General features: G+C 45.0%; 1 pseudogene; it reads right to left on the reverse strand.

The window, feature by feature from the left end:
* The window catches only part of LOC118381799 (F-actin-uncapping protein LRRC16A-like), a 279,527-nt pseudogene that overhangs the window by 23,950 nt on the left and 240,577 nt on the right, over positions 1 to 15,000 (reverse strand).

The following is a 15,000-nucleotide window of genomic DNA, read 5'->3' on the forward strand; positions in this document are numbered from 1 at the left end:
TCAGGCCCCACTGTCCTATCTGACCGCGTCAGGCCCCACTGTCCTATCTGACCGCGTCAGGCCCCACTGTCCTATCTGACCGCGTCAGGCCCCACTGTCCTATCTGACCGCGTCAGGCCCCACTGTCCTATCTGACGCGTCAGGCCCCACTGTCCTATCTGACCGCGTCAGGCCCCACTGTCCTATCTGACTGCGTCAGGCCCCACTGTCCTATCTGACCGCGTCAGGCCCCACTGTCCTATCTGACCGTGTCAGGCCCCACTGTCCTATCTGACCGCGTCAGGCCCCACTGTCCTATCTGACCGCGTCAGGCCCCACTGTCCTATCTGACGCGTCAGGCCCCACTGTCCTATCTGACGCGTCAGGCCCCACTGTCCTATCTGACCGCGTCAGGCCCCACTGTCCTATCTGACTGCGTCAGGCCCCACTGTCCTATCTGACCGCGTCAGGCCCCACTGTCCTATCTGACGCGTCAGGCCCCACTGTCCTATCTGCCCCACTGCTCTCAGGCCCCACTGTCCTATCTGACAACAGAGCGTCAGGCCCCACTGTCCTATCTGACTGCGTCAGGCCCCACTGTCCTATCTGACTGCGTCAGGCCCCACTGTCCTATCTGGACAGAGAGGGCGTCAGGCCCCACTGTCCTATCTGACTGCGTCAGGCCCCACTGTCCTATCTGACTGGCGTCAGGCCCCACTGTCCTATCTTACCGCGTCAGGCCCCACTGTCCTATCTTACCGCGTCAGGCCCCACTGTCCTATCTGACTGCGTCAGGCCCCACTGTCCTATCTGACCGCGTCAGGCCCCACTGTCCTATCTGACCGCGTCAGGCCCCACTGTCCTATCTGACCGCGTCAGGCCCCACTGTCCTATCTGACTGCGTCAGGCCCCACTGTCCTATCTGACTGCGTCAGGCCCCACTGTCCTATCTGACTGCGTCAGGCCCCGCTGTCCTATCTGACTGCGTCAGGCCCCACTGTCCTATCTGACTGCGTCAGGCCCCACTGTCCTATCTGACTGCGTCAGGCCCCACTGTCCTATCTGACTGCGTCAGGCCCCACTGTCCTATCTGACTGTGTCAGGCCCCACTGTCCTATCTGACTGTGTCAGGCCCCACTGTCCTATCTGACTGTGTCAGGCCCCACTGTCCTATCTGACTGCGTCAGGCCCCACTGTCCTATCTGACTGTGTCAGGCCCCACTGTCCTATCTGACTGCGTCAGGCCCCACTGTCCTATCTGACCGTGTCAGGCCCCACTGTCCTATCTGACCGTGTCAGGCCCCACTGTCCTATCTGACCGTGTCAGGCCCCACTGTCCTATCTGACTGAGTCAGGCCCCACTGTCCTATCTTACTGCGTCAGGCCCTGCTGTCCTATCTGACTGTGTCAGGCCCTGCTGTCCTATCTGACTGTGTCAGGCCCTGCTGTCCTATCTGACTGTGTCAGGCCCCACACGCTCACCATCTGACAGATAAAAACTCTTGTGGCTTGTTCAAAATATGCTTTTCATCAAATTCTGTTTGTGACAACAGAGTTTTTCATGTCTTGAAGAGATTAAAATGGCCTCAATCTCTAACCGGACCGGATCTGAACCATCAGATGCAACTCAGTAGTCAGTTCACGTTGGTCCAGGCTGGGCAGAGAGGGAGGCAGGGGAGGAAGGGAGGCAGGGGAGGAAGGGAAGAGTGGAGGAGGGGAGGGCTAGTGTCTGTCGGGCCAGTTTTCCCTCAGGGCTGCCAAATTCTGATGGCTCAGATAAAATGAGAGAGAGAGGTAGAGAGAGAGAGAGAGAGAGAGAGAGAGAGAGAGAGAGAGAGAGAGAGAGAGAGAGAGAGACAGAGAGAGAGAGAGAGAGAGAGAGAGAGGAGAGAGAGAGAGAGAGAGAGACAGGGGAGAGAGAGAGAGAGAGAGAGGGGAGAGAGAGAGAGAGAGAGGAGAGAGAGAGAGAGAGAGAGGAGAGAGAGAGAGAGAAGAGGAGAGAGAGAGAGAGAGAGAGAGGTAGATCAGAGAGAGAGAGAGAGAGAGAGAGAGAGAGAGAGAGAGAGAGAGAGAGGAGATCAGAGAGAGAGAGACAGGGGAGAGAGAGAGAGAGAGAGACAGGGGAGAGAAGAGAGGTAGAGAGAGAGAGAGAGAGAGAGGAGAGAGAGAGAGAGAGAGAGAGAGAGAGAGAGAGAGAGAGAGAGAGAGAGAGAGAGAGAGAGACGGGGGGGGGGGACTGAACAAGGATGGTCTTTGTGTTACTGTACCAGCTAGTGAGTGGAGGGATGGACGGACGGACGGACGGACGGACAGACAGACAGACAGAGAACAGGGTGGGTGAGAGAAAGAGTGAAAAATAGTGAGAGAGTCGAGAGTTACTTACACTGGTGCAGCAAAGAGTCTCCATGATGCAAAGGTTGAAAGAGGAAGGAAGGAAGGAGACAGAAAGAGAGCAGAAAAGAAGAGAAAGGAGACAAGATAAAGGCTCAATGAATTCAGAAAAATGAAAATGAAAAGACACTAGAGAGAGAGAGAGAGAGAACTCTATAGGTCGATCATTAAGAGAGAGAGAGAACTCTATAGGTAGATCATTAGAGAGAGAGAGAGAACTCTATAGGTAGATCATTAGAGAGAGAGAGAGAACTCTATAGGTAGATCATTAAGAGAGAGAGAGAACTCTATAGGTAGATCATTAAGAGAGAGAGAACTCTATAGGTAGATCATTAGAGAGAGAGAGAGAGAACTCTATAGGTAGATCATTAAGAGAGAGAGAGAGAGAGAACTCTATAGGTAGATCATTAGAGAGAGAGAGAACTCTATAGGTAGATCATTAGAGAGAGAGAGAGAACTCTATAGGTAGATCATTAGAGAGAGAGAACTCTATAGGTAGATCATTAAGAGAGAGAGAGAACTCTATAGGTAGATCATTAAGAGAGAGAGAACTCTATAGGTAGATCATTAGAGAGAGAGAGAGAACTCTATAGGTAGATCATTAGAGAGAGAGAGAACTCTATAGGTAGATCATTAGAGAGAGAGAACTCTATAGGTAGATCATTAGAGAGAGATAACTCTATAGGTAGATCATTAGAGAGAGAGAGAGAACTCTATAGGTAGATCATTAAGAGAGAGAGAGAACTCTATAGGTAGATCATTTGAGAGAGAGAGAACTCTATAGGTCGATCATTAGAGAGAGAGAACTCTATAGGTCGATCATTAGAGAGAGAGAACTCTATAGGTAGATCATTAGAGAGAGAGAGAGAGAACTCTATAGGTAGATCATAAGAGAGAGAGAGAGAACTCTATAGGTCGATCATTAGAGAGAGAGAACTCTATAGGTAGATCATTAGAGAGAGAGACTCTATAGGAGATCATTAGAGGTAGAACTCTATAGGTAGATCATTAGAGAGAGAGAGAACTCTATAGGTAGATCATTAGAGAGAGAGAACTCTATAGGTAGATCATTAGAGAGAGAGAGAACTCTATAGGTAGATCATTAGAGAGAGAGAGAACTCTATAGGTTCATTAAGAGAGAGAGAGAGATCATTAGAGAGAGAGAGAACTCTATAGGTAGATCATTAGAGAGAGAGAGAACTCTATAGGTAGATCATTAGAGAGAGAGAACTCTATAGGTAGATCATTAGAGAGAGAGATAGAACTCTATAGGTAGATCTATAGGTAGATCATTAAGAGAGAGAGAACTCTATAGGTAGATCATTAGAGAGAGAGAGAACTCTATAGGTAGATCATTAAGAGAGAGAGAGAACTCTATAGGTAGATCATTAGAGAGAGAGAACTCTATAGGTAGATCATTAGAGAGAGAGAGAGAACTCTATAGGTAGATCATTAGAGAGAGAGAGAACTCTATAGGTAGATCATTAAGAGAGAGAGAGAACTCTATAGGTAGATCATTAGAGAGAGAGAGAGAGAGAGAGAACTCTATAGGTAGATCATTAGAGAGAGAGAGAACTCTATAGGTAGATCATTAAGAGAGAGAGAGAACTCTATAGGTAGATCATTAAGAGAGAGAGAGAACTCTATAGGTAGATCATTAGAGAGAGAGAGAGAACTCTATAGGTAGATCATTAGAGAGAGAGAGAGAACTCTATAGGTAGATCATTAAGAGAGAGAGAACTCTATAGGTAGATCATTAGAGAGAGAGAGAACTCTATAGGTAGATCATTAAGAGAGAGAGAGAACTCTATAGGTAGATCATTAGAGAGAGAGAGAGAACTCTATAGGTAGATCATTAGAGAGAGAGAGAACTCTATAGGTAGATCATTAAGAGAGAGAGAGAACTCTATAGGTAGATCATTAGAGAGAGAGAGAACTCTATAGGTAGATCATTAGAGAGAGAGAGAGAACTCTATAGGTAGATCATTAAGAGAGAGAGAGAGAATTCTATAGGTAGATCATTAGAGAGAGAGAGAACTCTATAGGTAGATCATTAGAGAGAGAGAGAGAGAGAGAGAACTCTATAGGTAGATCATTAGAGAGAGAGAGAACTCTATAGGTAGATCATTAGAGAGAGAGAGAACTCTATAGGTAGATCATTAGAGAGAGAGAGAGAACTCTATAGGTAGATCATTAAGAGAGAGAGAGAGAGAGAACTCTATAGGTAGATCATTAGAGAGAGAGAGAGAACTCTATAGGTAGATCATTAGAGAGAGAACTCTATAGGTAGATCATTAAGAGAGAGAACTCTATATGTAGATCATTGAGAGAGAACTCTATAGGTAGATCATTAAGAGAGAGAACTCTATAGGTAGATCATTAAGAGAGAGAGAGAACTCTATAGGTAGATCATTAGAGAGAGAGAGAGAACTCTATAGGTAGATCATTAAGAGAGAGAGAACTCTATAGGTAGATCATTAGAGAGAGAGAGAGAACTCTATAGGTAGATCATTAAGAGAGAGAGAGAGAACTCTATAGGTAGATCATTAAGAGAGAGAGAGAACTCTATAGGTAGATCATTAGAGAGAGAGAGAACTCTATAGGTAGATCATTAGAGAGAGAGAACTCTATAGGTAGATCATTAAGAGAGAGAGAACTCTATAGGTAGATCATTAGAGAGAGAGAGAGAACTCTATAGGTAGATCATTAAGAGAGAGAGAGAGAGAACTCTATAGGTAGATCATTAGAGAGAGAGAGAACTCTATAGGTAGATCATTAAGAGAGAGAGAACTCTATAGGTAGATCATTAGAGAGAGAGAGAACTCTATAGGTAGATCATTAGAGAGAGAGAACTCTATAGGTAGATCATTAAGAGAGAGAGAACTCTATAGGTAGATCATTAGAGAGAGAGAGAACTCTATAGGTAGATCATTAGAGAGAGAGAGAACTCTATAGGTAGATCATTAGAGAGAGAGAGAACTCTATAGGTAGATCATTAAGAGAGAGAGAACTCTATAGGTAGATCATTAGAGAGAGAGAGAGAACTCTATAGGTAGATCATTAGAGAGAGAGAGAGAACTCTATAGGTAGATCATTAAGAGAGAGAGAACTCTATAGGTAGATCATGAGAGAGAGAGAGAACTCTATAGGTAGATCATTAGAGAGAGATAACTCTATAGGTAGATCATTAGACAGAGAGAGAGAGAACTCTATAGGTAGATCATTAGAGAGAGAGAGAGAGAGAGAGAGAACTCTATAGGTAGATCATTAGAGAGAGAGAGAGAACTCTATAGGTAGATCATTAGAGAGAGAGAGAGAGAGAACTCTATAGGTAGATCATTAGAGAGAGAGAGAGAGAGGTAGAGAGAGAGAGAGAACTCTATAGGTAGATCATTAGAGAGAGAGAGAACTCTATAGGTAGATCATTAAGAGAGAGAGAGAGAACTCTATAGGTAGATCATTAGAGAGAGAGAGAGAACTCTATAGGTAGATCATTAGAGAGAGAGAGAACTCTATAGGTAGATCATTAGAGAGAGAGAGAACTCTATAGGTAGATCATTAGAGAGAGAGAGAACTCTATAGGTAGATCATTAAGAGAGAGAGAGAGAATTCTATAGGTAGATCATTAGAGAGAGAACTCTATAGGTAGATCATTAGAGAGAGAGAGAACTCTATAGGTAGATCATTAGAAGAGAGAGAGAGAACTCTATAGGTAGATCATTAGAGAGAGAGAGAGAGTCCTTTAACCATTTGTACATTGTTTCACTTTATATATTCACTTAATATATTATCTACCTCACTTGCTTTGGCAATGTTAACACATGTTTCCCATGCCAATAAAGCCCCTGAATTGAATTGAAAGAGAGAGAGAGAGAGAGAGAGAGAGAGAGAGAGAGAGAGAGAGAGAGAGAGAGAGAGAGAGAGAGAGAGAGAGAGAGAGAGAGAGAGAGAGAGAGAGAGACTCCCTAAAGAGAGAGAGATAAAGAAGAGAGAGAGAAAGAGACAAAGAGAGAGAGAGAAGAGAGAGAGAGAAGAGAGAGAGAGAGAGAGAGAGAGAGAGAGAGAGAGAGAGAGAGAGAGAGAGAGAGAGAGAGAGAAAGAAGAGATCAGAGAGAGAGAGAGAGAGAGACTTAATAAAGAGAGAGAGAAAGAGAGAGAGAGAGAGAGAGAGAGAGAGAGAGAGAGAGAGAGAGAGAGAGAGAGAGAGAGAGAGAGAGAGAGAGAGAGAGAGAGAGAGAGAGAGAGAGAGAGAGAGAGAGAGAGAGAGAGAGAGAGAGAGAGAGAGAGAGAACTCAAGGCTGGAAGGTTAACGCTTCTTCAGGTAAACAATGAGAAGGAATCCATTTGGAATCCTTTGGACATTAACCCAGAGCCGTGTAAATGGCTGTGGTTTAACCTATTAGGACAACAACAACCAGATCATATCACACATCCCATGTGAGTGGCAGGGTTGTATTCATTAGTGTTGACCAAGGCAAAACGTTTCAAAACATTGTGCAATGAAAAATGTAAAAACAAGTGTTTTTAATTGGACAAATTCAGAGAAAATCCTTCCGTTTCAAGATGTTGTTTGGTGCCGAGTGAATAAGACCCAGGCCTCTCTGAGTGTTTGACTGATGTACGACGCTACAAAGACGGGCAGTAATGCTGCTCTTAATGAGATTCATTTAGACAGGAAACACGGGCGGCCTTGATGAAAGGACTTCACTAATACACTACTTAGGGAGGGAGGATGGGAGGAGAGAGGATAGGAGGATAGGAGGGAGGGAGGATAGGAGGGAGGGAGGATAGGAGGGAGGATAGGGAGGGAGGGAGGGAGGAGGGAGGGAGGGAGGGAGGATAGGAGGAGGGAGGGAGGAGGGAGGGTGGATAGGAGGGAGGGAGGGTGGATAGGAGGGAGGGAGGATAGGAGGGAGTGAGGGAGGATAGGAGGGAGGGAGGATGGGAGGGAGGGAGGATAGGAGGGAGGGAGGGAGGGAGGATAGGGGGAGGGAGGGAGGATGGGGAGGATAGGAGGGAGGGAGGGAGGATAGGAGGGAGGGAGGGAGGATAGGAGGAGGGAGGGAGAGGGACGGAGGAGGGAGGGAGGATGGGAGGGAGGGACGGAGGGGGAGGGAGGGAGGAAAGGATGGGAGGGAGGGAGGGAGGGAGGGAGGAGAGATCATGGGAGGGAGGGAGGGAAAGAGAGATGATGGGAGGGAGGGAGGGAAAGAGAGGATGGGAGGGAAGGAGGGAGGATGGGAGTGGAATCAATAAGGAATCAACCTCCCTACAGTATCTTTACCATCCTACCATAATGAATCAACCTCCCTATCCCACCATCCTACTATAATGAATCAACCTCCCTTATCTTACCATCCTACCATAATGAATCAACCTCCCTACAGTATCTTTACCATCCTACCATAATGAATCAACCTCCCTACAGTATCTTTACCATCCTACCATAATGAATCAACCTCCCTATCCCACCATCCTACCATAATGAATCAACCTCCCTACAGTATCTTTACCATCCTACCATAATGAATCAACCTCCCTACAGTATCTTTACCATCCTACCATAATGAATCAACCTCCCTATCCCACCATCCTACTATAATGAATCAACCTCCCTTATCTTACCATCCTACCATAATGAATCAGCCTCCCTATCTTACCATCCTACCATAATGAATCAACCTCCCTATCTTACCATCCTACCATAATGAATCAACCTCCCTATCTTACCATCCTACCATAATGAATCAACCTCCCTATCTTACCATCCTACCATAATGAATCAACCTCCCTATCTTACCATCCTACCATAATGAATCAACCTCCCTATCTTACCATCCTACCATAATGAATCAACCTCCCTATCTTACCATCCTACCATAATGAATCAACCTCCCTATCTTACCATAATGAATTAATCTCCCTATCTTACCATAATGAATTAATCTCCCTATCTTACCATCTTACAATGGCCAGTAGGCACAGCATGAGGAACTGCTAATTCATTACAGTTAGAACCAGTTAACCTTAATGGTAGATTAAGGATTTTGGCCTTTAAGGACGATAATCAGACATGAGCCAAGGTTAGCTCATCTCCCTGTAACACTCAGTCTGAGATTAGACATGTCTGGAACCCCGAATGAGTGAGGAACCCATGACAGGAAACAGAATGAACAGGAGCCTGGCCCTCACACAAAACATATGGTCGTGTAGTGTAGTGTACCATGCATGTCTCCAGGTCCTCCAGCCTTTCTGCCTCATTCAGCTCCGTGGTGGCCCGTTTAGGAGCCCTCTCCTCGGGTACGTCCAGGTCCACAGACTCCCGCTGGACCAGAGGACGCTCCTTCCTCACCAGGTGGTCAGCCTAGGGGGGAGCAAGACATAATGATATTACATTACTGTTACTATAGTCACTATTACTGTTACTATAGTCACTATTACTGTTACTATAGTCACTATTACTGTTACTATGGTCACTATTACTGTTACTATAGTCACTATTACTGTTACTATAGTCACTATTACTGTTACTATAGTCACTATTACTGTTACTATAGTCACTATTACTGTTACTATAGTCACTATTACTGTTACTATAGCCACTATTACTGTTACTATAGTCACTATTACTGTTACTATAGTCACTATTACTGTTACTATAGTCACTATTACTGTTACTATAGTCACTATTACTGTTACTATAGCCACTATTACTATGTTCACTATTACCGTTACTATGGTCACTATTACTGTTACTATAGTCACTATTACTGTTACTATGGTCACTATTACTGTTACTATAGTCACTATTACTGTTACTATAGTCACTATTACTGTTACTATGGTCACTGTTACTATGTTCACTATTACTGTTACTATGGTCACTATTACTGTTACTATGGTCACTATTACTGTTATTATTGTCACAATTACTGTTACTGTGTTCACTATTACTGTTACTATAGTCACTATTAATGTTACTATGTTCACTATTACTGTTACTATGGTCACTATTACTGTTACTATAGTCACTGTTACTATGTTCACTATTACTGTTACTATGGTCACTATTACTGTTAATATGGTCACTATTACTGTTATTATGGTCACTATTACTGTTACTATGGTCACTATTACTGTTACTATGGTCACTATTACTGTTACTATGGTCACTATTACTGTTACTATGGTCACTGTTACTATGTTCACTATTACTGTTACTATGGTCACTATTACTGTTACTATGGTCACTATTACTGTTACTATGGTCACTATTACTGTTACTATGGTCACTATTACTGTTACTATGGTCACTATTACTGTTACTATAGTCACTGTTACTATGTTCACTATTACTGTTACTATGGTCACTATTACTGTTACTATGGTCACTATTACTGTTACTATAGTCACAATTACTGTTACTATGGTCACTATTACTGTTACTATGGTCACTGTTACTATGTTCACTATTACTGTTACTATGGTCACTATTACTGTTACTATGGTCACTGTTACTGTTACTATGGTCACTGTTACTATGGTCACTGTTACTATGGTCACTATTACTGTTACTATGGTCACAATTACTGTGTATTATTATATATGACCTATATGATCATACACCTGTACTAGTGAACCAGTGACTGACTATGAATCATAGAATTCATGTTAGAATTTCACAGAATATTCAAGCTAATGTGTTGTCATGGTTACCATGAGTAGCAATGTGTTGCCATGGTTACCATGAGTGGTGTCATGCTGTCATGGTTACCATGAGTAGTGATTGCACTGTATCTCCAGGCATGATTAAGACTCACCAGTGTGTGCTGAGAGCCAGACAGGGCTTCTAGGATCTCATCTACGATACGGTCTGAGAGGAAGGAAGCCAGGCTCAGCTTTACCTCACTAGGAGAGAAACAGAGAGGGGATTAGGAGAAAAACAGAGGGATGAAGAGGAGAAAACAGAGGGGGAAGAGGAGAAAACAGAGGGGGAAGAGGAGAAAACAGAGGGATGAAGAGGAGAGAAACAGGTAGGGGAAGAGGAGAAAAACAGAGGGGGAAGAGGAGAAAACAGAGGGATGAAGAGGAGAAAACAGAGGGGGAAGAGGAGAAAACAGAGGGATGAAGAGGAGAGAAACAGGTAGGGGAAGAGGAGAAAAACAGGGGGGAAGAGGAGAAAACAGAGGGATGAAGAGGAGAGAAACAGAGGGATGAAGAGGAGAGAAACAGAGAGGGGAAGAGGAGAAAAACAGAGGGATGAAGAGGAGAAAACAGAGGGGAAGAGGAGAAAACAGAGGGGGAAGAGGAGAAAACAGAGGGATGAAGAGGAGAAAAACAGAGGGATGAAGAGGAGAGAAACAGAGGGGGAAGAGGAGAAAACAGAGGGATGAAGAGGAGAAAACAGAGGGGGAAGAGGAGAAAACAGAGGGATGAAGAGGAGAAAACAGAGGGGGAAGAGGAGAAAACAGAGGTATGAAGAGGAGAAAACAGAGGGATGAAGAGGAGAGAAACAGAGGGGGAAGAGGAGAAAACAGAGGGATGAAGAGGAGAAAACAGAGGGATGAAGAGGAGAGAAACAGAGGGGGGAAGAGGAGAAAACAGAGGGATGAAGAGGAGAAAAACAGAGGGGGGAAGAGGAGAGAAACAGAGAGGGGAAGAGGAGAAAACAGAGGGATGAAGAGGAGAGAAACAGAGGGGAAGAGGAGAAAACAGAGGGATGAAGAGGAGAGAAACAGAGGGGGGAAGAGGAGAGAAAAAGAGAGGGGAAGAGGAGAGAAACAGGGATGGAGAGGACAGAAACATGGATGAAGAGGAGAGAAACAGGGATGGAGAGGACAGAAAAAGATTGATGAAGAGGAGAGAAACAGAGGGATGAAGTCAGAAAGAGGAGAGAGGCTTCGTTCATTCCCACTTCACAGGGTCAACATTGAGGCAAGGCTGTGTGGGCCATCAGACCAGCAGGCTGTGAACAACCCCCTGGCGTTCTAAATGATAGTGTGAATCTACACTAGAAGGATAGACACCTGCACACTGTCCAACTACAGGACCAATAAGTGGGAATCTACACTAGAAGGATAGACACCTGCACACTGTCCAACTACAGGACCAATAAGTGTGAATCTACACTAGAAGGATGGACACCTGCACACTGTCCAACTACAGGACCAATAAGTGGGAATCTACACTAGAAGGATAGACACCTGGACACTGTCCAACTACAGGACCAATAAGTGGGAATCTACACTAGAAGGATAGACACCTGCACACTGTCCAACTACAGGACCAATAAGTGTGAATCTACACTAGAAGGATAGACACCTGGACACTGTCCAACTACAGGACCAATAAGTGGGAATCTACACTAGAAGGATAGACACCTGGACACTGTCCAACTACAGGACCAATAAGTGGGAATCTACACTAGAAGGATAGACACCTGAACACTGTCCAACTACAGGACCAATAAGTGTGAATCTACACTAGAAGGATAGACACCTGCACACTGTCCAACTACAGGACCAATAAGTGTGAATCTACACTAGAAGGATGGACACCTGCACACTGTCCAACTACAGGACCAATAAGTGTGAATCTACACTAGAAGGATGGACACCTGCACACTGTCCAGCTACAGGACCAATAAGTGTGAATCTACACTAGAAGGATAGACACCTGGACACTGTCCAACTACAGGACCAATACGTGTGAATCTACACTAGAAGGATGGACACCTGCACACTGTCCAACTACAGGACCAATAAGTGTGAATCTACACTAGAAGGATAGACACCTGGACACTGTCCAACTACAGGACCAATAAGTGTGAATCTACACTAGAAGGATGGACACCTGGACACTGTCCAACGACAGGACCAATAAGTGTGAATCTACACTAGAAGGATGGACACCTCCACACTGTCCAACTACAGGACCAATAAGTGGGAATCTACACTAGAAGGATGGACACCTGCACACTGTCCAACTACAGGACCAATAAGTGGGAATCTACACTAGAAGGATGGACACCTGGACACTGTCCAACTACAGGACCAATAAGTGTGAATCTACACTAGAAGGATGGACACCTGGACACTGTCCAACTACAGGACCAATAACTGTGAATCTACACTAGAAGGATAGACACCTGCACACTGTCCAACTACAGGACCAATAAGTGGGAATCTACACTAGAAGGATGGACACCTGCACACTGTCCAACTACAGGACCAATAAGTGGGAATCTACACTAGAAGGATAGACACCTGCACACTGTCCAGCTACAGGACCAATAAGTGGGAATCTACACTAGAAGGACAGACACCTGGACACTGTCCAGCTACAGGACCAATAAGTGGGAATCTACACTAGAAGGACAGACACCTGGACACTGTCCAACGACAGGACCAATAAGTGTGAATCTACACTAGAAGGATAGACACCTGCACACTGCCCAACTACAGGACCAATAAGTGGGAATCTACACTAGAAGGATAGACACCTGGACACTGTCCAGCTACAGGACCAATAAGTGGAATCTACACTAGAAGGACAGACACCTGGACACTGTCCAACGACAGGACCAATAAGTGTGAATCTACACTAGAAGGATAGACACCGGCACACTGTCCAACTACAGGACCAATAAGTGGGAATCTACACTAGAAGGATAGACACCTACACACTGTCCAACTACAGGACCAATAAGTGGGAATCTACACTAGAAGGATGGACACCTCCACACTGTCCAACTACAGGACCAATAAGTGGGAATCTACACTAGAAGGATGGACACCTGCACACTGTCCAACTACAGGACCAATAAGTGTGAATCTACACTAGAAGGATAGACACCTGGACACTGTCCAACTACAGGACCAATAAGTGTGAATCTACACTAGAAGGATGGACACCTGGACACTGTCCAACGACAGGACCAATAAGTGTGAATCTACACTAGAAGGATGGACACCTGGACACTGTCCAACGACAGGACCAATAAGTGGGAATCTACACTAGAAGGATGGACACCTGCACACTGTCCAACTACAGGACCAATAAGTGGGAATCTACACTAGAAGGATAGACACCTGCACACTGTCCAGCTACAGGACCAATAAGTGGGAATCTACACTAGAAGGATGGACACCTGCACACTGTCCAACTACAGGACCAATAAGTGTGAATCTACACTAGAAGGATAGACACCGGCACACTGTCCAACTACAGGACCAATAAGTGGGAATCTACACTAGAAGGACAGACACCTGGACACTGTCCAGCTACAGGACCAATAAGTGGGAATCTACACTAGAAGGACAGACACCTGGACACTGTCCAACGACAGGACCAATAAGTGTGAATCTACACTAGAAGGATAGACACCGGCACACTGCCCAACTACAGGACCAATAAGTGGGAATCTACACTAGAAGGATAGACACCTGGACACTGTCCAGCTACAGGACCAATAAGTGGGAATCTACACTAGAAGGACAGACACCTGGACACTGTCCAACGACAGGACCAATAAGTGTGAATCTACACTAGAAGGATAGACACCGGCACACTGTCCAACTACAGGACCAATAAGTGGGAATCTACACTAGAAGGATAGACACCTACACACTGTCCAACTACAGGACCAATAAGTGGGAATCTACACTAGAAGGATGGACACCTGCACACTGTCCAACTACAGGACCAATAAGTGGGAATCTACACTAGAAGGATAGACACCTGGACACTGTCCAACTACAGGACCAATAAGTGGGAAGCTACACTAGAAGGATAGACCCCTGGACACTGTCCAACTACAGGACCAATAAGTGGGAATCTACACTAGAAGGATAGACACCTGGACACTGTCCAACTACAGGACCAATAAGTGTGAATCTACACTAGAAGGATAGACACCTGCACACTGTCCAACTACAGGACCAATAAGTGTGAATCTACACTAGAAGGATAGACACCTGGACACTGTCCAACTACAGGACCAATAAGTGGGAATCTACACTAGAAGGTTAGACACCTGGACACTGTCCAACTACAGGACCAATAAGTGGGAATCTACACTAGAAGGATGGACACCTGCACACTGTCCAACTACAGGACCAATAAGTGGGAATCTACACTAGAAGGATGGACACCTGGACACTGTCCAACTACAGGACCAATAAGTGTGAATCTACACTAGAAGGATGGACACCTGCACACTGTCCAACTACAGGACCAATAAGTGGGAGTCTACACTAGAAGGATAGACACCTGGACACTGTCCAACTACAGGACCAATAAGTGTGAATCTACACTAGAAGGATAGACACCTGGACACTGTCCAACTACAGGACCAATAAGTGGGAATCTACACTAGAAGGATAGACACCTGCACACTGTCCAACTACAGGACCAATAAGTGTGAATCTACACTAGAAGGATAGACACCTGGACACTGTCCAACTACAGGACCAATAAGTGGGAATCTACACTAGAAGGATAGACACCTGCACACTGTCCAACTACAGGACCAATAAGTGTGAATCTACACTAGAAGGATGGACACCTGGACACTGTCCAACTACAGGACCAATAAGTGTGAATCTACACTAGAAGGATAGACACCTGGAC

This window comes from Oncorhynchus keta, unplaced genomic scaffold (assembly GCF_023373465.1).
Source record: "Oncorhynchus keta strain PuntledgeMale-10-30-2019 unplaced genomic scaffold, Oket_V2 Un_scaffold_3956_pilon_pilon, whole genome shotgun sequence".
NCBI classification, from domain to species: Eukaryota; Metazoa; Chordata; class Actinopteri; order Salmoniformes; family Salmonidae; genus Oncorhynchus; species Oncorhynchus keta.